This window comes from Oncorhynchus tshawytscha, linkage group LG33, assembly GCF_018296145.1.
Source record: "Oncorhynchus tshawytscha isolate Ot180627B linkage group LG33, Otsh_v2.0, whole genome shotgun sequence".
In the NCBI taxonomy this organism is placed as follows: Eukaryota; Metazoa; Chordata; class Actinopteri; order Salmoniformes; family Salmonidae; genus Oncorhynchus; species Oncorhynchus tshawytscha.
Genome location: NC_056461.1, coordinates 38,910,904 through 38,918,918, shown reverse-complemented (window position 1 = coordinate 38,918,918; position 8,015 = coordinate 38,910,904).

The window sequence follows — 8,015 nt, the reverse complement described above, 5'->3', positions numbered from 1 at the left end:
TCTAGCTGGTCTGTCATAATATAATAGAGAAAGTAGATCTAGCAGGTCTGTCATAATATAATAGAGACATAGAGACAGTAGATATAGCTGGTCTGTCATAATACAATAGAGACAGTAGATCTAGCTAGTCTTTCATGAATATAATATAGACAGTAGCTCTAGCTGGTCTGTCATAATTTAATATAGACAGTAGATCTAGCTGGTCGGTCATAATATAATAGAGACAGTAGATCTAGCTGGTCTGTCATAATATAATAGACACAGTAGATCTAGCTGGTCTGTCATAACATAATAGAGACAGTAGATCTAGCTGGCCTGTCATATTATAATTGAGACAGTAGATCTAGCTGGTCTGCCATAATATAATAGAGACATAGAGACAGTAGATCTAGCTGGTCTGTCATAATATAATATAGACAGTAGATATAGCTGGTCTGTCATAATACAATAGAGACAGTATATCTAGCTGGTCTGTCATAATATAATAGAGACAGTAAATCTAGCTGGTCTGTCATAATATAATAGAGACAGTAGATCTAGCTGGTCTGTCATAATATAATAGAGACTGTTGATCTAGCTGGTCTGTCATAATATAATAGAGACAGTAGATCTAGCTGGTCTGTCATAATATAATAGAGACAGTAGATCTAGCTGGTCTGTCATAATATAATAGAGACAGCAGATCTAGCTGGTCTGTCATAATACAATAGAGACAGTAGATCTAGCTGGTCTGCCATAATACAATAGAGACATAGAGACAGTAGATCTAGCTGGTCTCTCATAATACAATATAAACAGTAGATATAGCTGGTCTGTAATAATGTGATATAGACAGTAGATATAGCTGGTCTGTCATAATACAATAGAGACATAGAGACAGTAGATCAATCTGCTCTGTCATAAAATAATAGAGTCAGTAGATCTAGCTGGTCTGTCATAATACAATAGAGCCAGTATATCTAGCTGGTCTGTCATAATATAATAGAGCCAGGAGATCTATCTGGTCTCTCATAATACAATATAGTCAGTATATCTAGCTGGTCTGTCATATTATAATAGAGACAGTAGATCTAGCTGGTCTGTCATAATATAATAGAGACAGCAGATCTAGCTGGTCTGTCATAATATAAGAGAGACAGTAGATCTAGCAGGTCTGTCATAATATAATAGAGACATAGAGACAGTAGATATAGCTGGTCTGTCATAATACAATAGAGACAGTAGATCTAGCTAGTCTTTCATAATATAATATAGACAGTAGCTCTAGCTGGTCTGTCATAATTTAATATAGACAGTAGATCCAGCTGGTCTGTCATAATATAATAGAGACAGCAGATCTAGCTGGTCTGTCATAATACAATAGAGACAGTATTTCTAGCTGGTCTGGCATAATACAATAGAGAAAGTAGATCTAGCTGGTCTGTCATAACATAATAAATACAGTAAATCTAGCTTGTCTGTCATAATATAATAGAGACAGCAGATCTAGCTGGTATGTCATAATATAATAGAGACAGCAGATCTAGCTGGTCTGTCATAATATAATAGAGACAGTAGATCTAGCTGGTCTGTCATATTATAATAGAGACAGTAGATCTAGCTGGTCTGTCATAATATAATAAATACAGTAAATCTAGCTTGTCTGTCATAATATAATAGAGACAGCAGATCTAGCTGGTCTGTCATAATATAATAGAGACAGCAGATCTAGCTGGTCTGTCATAATATAATAGAGACAGTAGATCTAGCTGGTCTGTCATATTATAATAGAGTCAGTAGATCAGGTCTGATCTAGCTGGTGGTCTGTCATAATATAATAGAGACAGTAGATCGATCTGCTCTGTCATAATATAATAGAGTCAGTAGATCTAGCTGGTCTGTCATAATACAATATAAACAGTAGATATAGCTGGTCTGTAATAATGTGATATAGACAGTAGATCTAGCTGGTCTGTCATAATACAATATAAACAGTAGATATAGCTGGTCTGTAATAATGTGATATAGACAGTAGATATAGCTGGTCTGTCATAATACAATAGAGACATAGAGACAGTAGATCAATCTGCTCTGTCATAAAATAATAGAGTCAGTAGATCTAGCTGGTCTGTCATAATACAATAGAGCCAGTATATCTAGCTGGTCTGTCATAATATAATAGAATAGAGATCTAGGTCTGTCATAATATAATATAGAGTAGATCTAGCTGGTCTGTCATAATATAATAGAGACAGTAGATCTAGCTGGTCTGTCATAATAATAAGACAGTAGATCTAGCTGGTCTGTCATAATATAATAGAGACAGCTGTCAGATCTAGCAGTAGATCTAGGTCATAATATAAGAGAGACAGTAGATCTAGCAGGTCTGTCATAATATAATAGAGACATAGAGACAGTAGATATAGCTGGTCTGTCATAATACAATAGAGACAGTAGATCTAGCTAGTCTTTCATAATATAATATAGACAGTAGCTCTAGCTGGTCTGTCATAATTTAATATAGACAGTAGATCTAGCTGGTCGGTCATAATATAATAGAGACAGTAGATCTAGCTGGTCTGTCATAATATAATAGACACAGTAGATCTAGCTGGTCTGTCATAACATAATAGAGACAGTAGATCTAGCTGGCCTGTCATATTATAATTGAGACAGTAGATCTAGCTGGTCTGTCATAATATAATAGAGACAGTAGATCTAGCTGGTCTGCCATAATACAATAGAGACAGTAGATCTAGCTGGTATGTCATAATTTAATAGAGAAGGTATATCTAGCTCGTCTGTCATAATATAATAGAGCCAGTAGATCAGTTGTTCTGTCATAATACAATAGAGACAGTAGATCTAGCTGGTCTGTCATAATATAATAGAGACTGTAGATCTAGCTGGTCTGTCATAATATAATAGAGACAGCAGATCTTGCTGGTCTGTCATAATATAATAGAGAGTGCCGATCTAGCTGGTCTGTCATAATATAATAGAGACAGTAGATCTAGCTGGTCTGCCATAATACAATAGAGACATAGAGACAGTAGATCGATCTGCTCTGTCATAATATAATAGAGTCAGTAGATCTAGCTGGTCTGTCATAATATAATATAGACAGTAGATATAGTTGGTCTGTCATAATACAATAGAGACAGTATATCTAGCTGTTCTGTCATAATATAATAGAGACAGTAGATCTAGCTGGTCTGTCATAATATAATAGAGACAGTAGATCTAGCTGGTTTTTCATAATATAATAGAGACTGTTGATCTAGCTGGTCTGTCATAATATAATAGAGACAGTAGATCTAGCTGGTCTGTCATAATATAATAGAGACAGTAGATCTAGCTGGTCTGTCATAATATAATAGAGACAGTAGATCTAGCTGGTATGTCATAATTTAATAGAGAAGGTATATCTAGCTGGTCTGTCATAATATAATAGAGACAGTAGATCAGTTGTTCTGTCATAATACAATAGAGACAGTAGATCTAGCTGGTCTGTAATAATATAATAGAGACAGTAGATCTAGCAGGTCTGTCATATTATAATAGAGACAGTATATCTAGCTGGTCTGTCATAATATAATAGAGACAGTAGATTTAGCTGGTCTGTCATAATATAATAGAGACAGTAGATCTAGATGCTCTGTCATAATATAATAGAGACATAAAGACAGTAGATCTAGCTGGACTGTCACATTATAATAGAGACAGTAGATCTAGCTGGTCTGTCATAATATAATAGAGACATTAGATCTAGCTGGTCTGTCATAATATAATAGAGACAGTAGATCTAGCTGGCCTGTCATAATATAATAGAGACAGTAGATCTAGCTGGACTGTCATATTATAATAGAGACAGTAGATCTAGCTGGTCTGTCATAATATAATAGATACAGTAATCTAGCTGATCTTTTGTAGTATAATTGAGACAGTAGATCTAGCTGGTCTGCCATAGTATAATTGAGACAGTAGATCTAGCTGGTCTGTCAAAATATAAAAGAGGCGATGCATAACCGATGCATCAGGTCTGTCATTATGTAATAGAGACAGTAAATCTAGCTGGTCTTTCATCGTATAATTGAGAGTGTAGATCTAACTGGTCTGCCATAGAGAATGGCACCAGATGTACAATTCAAGGCTATCACTTCAGACAACAATGTTTCCTTTACACCTGTTTCTAATTTCTTATTTTATTGTAAAACACATCTCACATCCCCATATGTGGTCTTCTTGTAAATCATATTACACCTTCCATCTGTTTCAGAATGCTTGATACAGTAGGTCTAAAATAGTTTATTTCTCTAACACTCTTACTGTGTTCCAAATGGTACCCTATTCCCTATATGATGCTAAATGTTTAACCAGGGCCCTATAATGCACTATATAGAGAATAGTCTGACATTTGGGATGTGGACTCTATATATGCCCTTATTACAGAGTAACTGCTCATGTATTTACAGTGTAAGTATTGTCATCATTATTTATTATTAAGCTGGACTTAAATGAAAAGTGAACCTGATGACCCAATTTTCTATTTGTTTTCATTCACAGATAGCCAACAGCACGCTCCAACACTAAGACACCGTTTATATAGCAGTATGTGTGTTAAGGGAGTCTGCCAGAGCAGAAGCAGAAGGGTTGACCGCTCGTTATCTAGTTATTTTGTAACTGTAATTACAATGTAAGAAGTAATGTAATGACTCTATGTTACAATTATCTACAACGTACTTAGAGCAGTAACTCTAACCCTAACAATAACCAACCCTAAGCACAGTTTAAGTCCAGTTAAAACCAGATACTTTTATACTTTTGCTCAATTATTATTTTAATGTGGGACTTCACTTTTTCTATTTTCTATTAAGGTATCTTTACATATACTCAAGTAAGACATTGTGTACTTTTTCCACCTCTACAGTTATTTTGCATTCAGAAAGTCTTTGTAGCGTGTGAATCAAAAGCATAGTCCTGTATATATACTGTATATAGTATATATATATATATATACTGAACAAAAATATGAACGCAGCAGGCAACAATTTCAACGGTTTTACCTAGTTACAGTTTATATCAGGAAATCAGTCAACTGAAATAAATTCATCAGACCCTGGTTTATGGATTTCACTTGACTAGGCAGGGACACAGCCATGACTGGGCAGAGACGCAGCCAAATCAAATCAAATCAAATGTATTTGTCACATACACGTGGTTAGCAGATGTTAATGCGAGTGTAGCGAAATGCTTGTGCTTCTAGTTCCGACAATGCAGTAATAACCAACGAGTAATCTAACCTAACAATTCCAAAACTACTACCTTATACACACAAGTGTAAAGGGAAAAAGAATATGTACATAAAGATATATGAATGAGTGATGGTACAGAACGGCATAGGCAAGATGCAGTAGATGATACAGAGTACAGTATATACATATGAGATGCGTAATGTAGGGGGATAGGGGGGTGCTCCCTCTGCTGGCACCTCTGAGAATATGACTGTGATAATTGATAAGATTGCTGATCTTAGTAAAGCTCTCTCAAAATCTGAAAAATCTTTCTTTGACAAAATTGGTGACTGATTTAATGCTAAATTTGGAAATGTAATGGGGAAAGTTATGTTGACTTTGTTTTCATTTCATACTCCTGTACTTGTGGGATGTTTGGTGATTTGGCTACTGTTTGTATTTGTAAGAAAATGACTAAAACTGCTCTTGAACATGCTGGAGTGATGGTGATGGTGGAAGCTGATACAAATCGTGCTGAAGGTGAGACTGGTGCATTTTTGGTTTCTCTTAATCCCTTTGTCTATCCAACTCGTGAGGTTCTTCCCAGGTCTCAGGAGGAATGGGAATATAGACAGACCCACCCCACCAGCATTCCAGGTACCTCAGGAGTTGTTTCTCTCTTTCCAGATCTGTTTGATTGCAGAGGACAATATTATGATTGAAACTGTGAGACTAAGTAGTCTCAAAGGGGGGAATGAAGGGATTAGGATCCCAAAAACTCTCCCCATTATTGATTAAGGGGACTTTAAGATTCATATGTTTTGCTGCAGGCCTTATAATAGATATTGTTGCTATGTGTCTAAAAACTCTGCCACTATATGTTGCACAAGCCATCTATATTAATCTTTGTGGCTGTTGCGAGAGTGTGCTTGCAGGCTAGGTCTGAGTCACACCGAAACTAGATAAAGAGAAGTAAAAACCGTCTGGTTTTGACATTTTGATCTTGTGTGACAGTGGATTATGGCAATAAATTCAGAGAAGCTACTGTACTATGTTACATTATGAGGTAACCTCAGCATATTTCTGTATACATTGTCGTGACGTTGTATTAGTTAATGTGACGACTGTTGTTCATCGAATGATTAAAGGTTCTAATTGCACGATTAACTGAATCAAGCAATTCTTAACTCATTAACCTGGGGCACCATGGGAAAACTGTTTTTATTGAGTTTCTTTTTCCCAGATTAACTCAAAGAATATCAGAATATCGATTTTACAACAGCCGCTAATTAACCAGTTGCCTCTACCAATCTCGTTCTGAATGTCGTATAGCCCGTGAATCTGCACGGGTCTCACAGATGAGTTCGTACCACACCAATCTTAGTTAAATATTTATTTACTAAAAAGCTAAAATGATGATAAAAGATACACATAGACAAAACACATTATAGGCTATTGATTAGAATTTAGTATAACGGGCCAACACACTATGGTGTTACCCACAATGGGGATTTCAAAGAGAGAGAAAAAAGAAAGTACACAAGAGAAATATACATTTGGGTGAATTTGTCAGCTATGCTATTTTAACCCTAGCCTTGCCCCAAACTGCTGCTCTTATGGGTCAGAATATAATGATGTAATTACGTGGGGATGATCTACGAGGATTCTCTGCGTGGACCAGCTGCTCGATGACTCACTACTGCCGTCGCACCACTTCCCTCACCCTTTGCTCTGGAAGGGGTCTTCTGAGGACAGACAGCTCTGTAAATCAGAGCTCACAGCATAGGAAAGAAACCCTTTAGATACCACAATTCTATGGGAGATGGAGGCTAGGTGGTTTGACTTGAATTCACCCACTTAGACAGAGCTACTCATCCATAGCTTGGGTAGAAAAGGATTTCTTTGTCTTCAAACTTGCGTTGCGTTCTGGGTTCGTTGACTTTGTAGACCTTGCTGCAGCTTGGGTCAGGTAGTCGTCCTGTAAATTCTATACTCACAGGTTTTATACCCTTGGGTCAGAAGTGGGCGTAACCGCCTTTAGGGTAATTCTCTGGGCGTACCAAGTTAATGAGGCAAGGTCTAGATTTGATTCAAATCCAATTTTAGACAACTAACTTAACATTTCATCTTCCCCAACACATTCTCTTTGATTTGGATATTTTCCATACAACGTACAATGTATAAACATCAAACATCTACTAGGAAAACTCTTCACGTTACAATGTTTTTGTAATAATGTCATCTATTAACCTCTACTACAAAACAAAAATGACATACATTTCCACATTCCATCTATCGCCATGACCACCATTGTGGCTGACGGAAACCATTTTTCCAAAGTGCCTTTATTTCATGTTTAATGTTCTGAGGCTGGTTCTCCATAGTAACAGGACAAAGGAATTTGTCTATGGCATGACAAATTTGTCTGTGGCCGGGGGGCGTGAGGGGTCATAAAACCCCCACATCTTCAGACCCCTAGATCTCTCCTCCTCTGTTGGGGTTGAGAGATAATCTGTAGGGTTGTGGTCTCCTGTAACCTGACCTGGTCACGATAGTCATGACAACATACATTAAAACCTCTTGGGGCTAGGGGCACTATTTTCATTTTAGGAAAAAATAACGTTCCCAAAGTAAACGGGCTATTTCTCAGGACCGAAGGCTAGAATATGCATATAATTGACAGTTTAGGATAGAAAACACTCTAAAGTTTCCAAAACTGTAAATATATTGTCTGTGAGTATAACAGAACTGATATTGCAGGCGAAAGCTTAAGAAAAATCCAATCAGGAAGTGACTCATGTT